Source organism: Canis lupus, chromosome X (assembly GCF_048164855.1).
Source record: "Canis lupus baileyi chromosome X, mCanLup2.hap1, whole genome shotgun sequence".
NCBI classification, from domain to species: Eukaryota; Metazoa; Chordata; class Mammalia; order Carnivora; family Canidae; genus Canis; species Canis lupus.
The window spans coordinates 108,728,591-108,730,932 of NC_132876.1; positions in this window are offsets into that span (position 1 = coordinate 108,728,591).

The following is a 2,342-nucleotide window of genomic DNA, read 5'->3' on the forward strand; positions in this document are numbered from 1 at the left end:
AAAGTGCTATCTTTTTGTGCCCACGAAGCCTTCATGTTTGTCAAAGGACTCATACATCCTCCAGACACATGGAAACCTCCTTCAGAGGACAAATGGAAGTTGAGTTCTCTGAGAACCAGGGATGTTGCTTGCTGGGTCCTTCTCCTGGGTGCCGGGCTACAGATCCTGGCCCCTAGCCGCTGCCTGTCACACCAGAGGAAGCCCTTGGCCTCTCTTCCTCCTCCTTATCAACCCATGCAGGGCGTTCTGGCCCATCCAAATATCAGCAGAGGATGACTCATCAGTGGACTGCCTCTGAATCATGGCTTGGTCGTGATGTGGAAAGGCAGAGTGAATGCAGCACTTGAAAATTAATGTGAACTAGGATTCATTTGGGATTTGTGCTCAAATATTAGTGTAATTTGACTCAATGTTAACCCACCTTTGAGTTCAATGAAATAATGATGGCAGGACATTCAGAGTTGCCCTGATGACTTCATTCCGGATTCAGAATCAGCCTGAATGTCCAGCACTTCTTATATGGGACATTAATTTCAAATTAGCTGATGATCCCAAATAATGACTAACTGAATTGATGGTATTCCATAATTCTTGATGCCAAAATGACTTCAATGTCAGTGCTATTGACCATTTGTTTTTTTGGAGAGAGGAGCAGATCTTCTCATGGGATCAGCCTCTAGAGTTACTGCTGGTTTCGACGTATCGATCGCTCTGATTGATCTCTCTTGCCCTGCTAGTTTGTCAGCTATTTATCTAATCCTCAATTTGTCCCGTAAATTATTTCAGATGACAAAATAATAGTTTTATCTTATGAATGATGAAGTGGCTAGCTCTTTAAAGTAATTCATTTTAGGTCTTTCCTTCCTGGACTGTGTCCCTTCATAAAGATCTAAAGTCACATCATCTAAGTTATTTACTTTATTTAATTCTTGCAACACCCCCCTCTTGCCCTCCCAATTTCTCATATGAGGAATTTAAGTCAGCATTTTGGAGAGATCCAGTAACTCAACAACAGTGATATAAAATCGTGGAGTCAGGGTTTGAGCCCTGGCAGACTGACTCCGAAGTCTGTGCTCTCAGAACCTTTACACTACAGGGGCGCCTGGGTGGCTCACCGATCGAGTGTCTGCCTTTGGTTCCAGCCATTATCCCAGGGTCCTGGGATCGAGTTCCGCATCGAGCTCCCCACAGGGAGCCTGTTTCTCCCTCTGCCTATGTCTCTGCTTCTCTCTCTCTGTCTCTCATAAATAAATAAAATCTTTTTTAAAAAGAACCTTTACACTATTAACTTCAGCAGATGCCTCAATCTAAATTACCCAGCCCCATATCCTAGTGAACATTTGCAAATGATACCTAATAGAGAAATAATATGGAGATAGAGGCTTTCTTTCAGACACATTCTAGAAGGGTATTTTAAAACACCTTTGAATCAACTAATTTTCCCCAATATTTATCCTTATTGTCAATATTTACTACAACTTACATTGTAGCTATAGTTAAGTACAGCTTTTATCCTGGGTGAATTGAGGTTCTTGCGTTAATAGTATATTTATTTTGGAGAATGGAGGTTCCTATATTAACACTACAATTTAAAAGCAGCATTTTACTGTTTTATAAACAAGCTTCAACTTTTCCTCCCTAATCTGTCTGCCTTGTGGTTATAAATAGTAACCATCAATTAACAGTAATGTCAATAAAATAAGCTTAGCAAAGTGAACGTAGGGGAAGCAGAATGAAGACCATTATGCCAGGAAATACTTTAATGTAAGTGGAGTCCTGCCAACTTTTATTATCATAAGAAAACAAAGCAATTTTATTAACCCAACAGACATTATACTTTGGCTTCTATTTTTATTTTGTTTTATTTTTGAGCACACAGTAGCATTCTTTGCACTTGGTTTTCCCTTATTGTTGTGTGCTGCTTGGTTCATACAAAAGGAAGTTTATTTTGGTGGCAAGATATGTATGTCTTTCAATTTGTATTCATTCATTCTTCTCAAATATCTGCAAAATTCTCTTATCTGTGGTGTTTGGGAAGCAGAAAGGCTACTGAAGTAGAACCAATCCAGCACCTTGCTTCCTTTGGGTTAGGGCAAAATCTGTTGCAGAAGAAATTATGTTTGCTTCCTGAGCTACCCCCGGAGCAACTAAATCCCCTAAAAGGATTATAAATAATGACAGTTTTTATACATAAATTTGCTCCATTACTAATATCTATTACCAGAGAAAGTCAGAACAAAACAAAGAGGAAGCTCCAGGCAGTAGCAGATTTTTGTCACTGAGATTGCTGACTGGTGGCTCTGGGTAGCTCACAAGATACAGGCAGCAGGAACTCAGGCCTG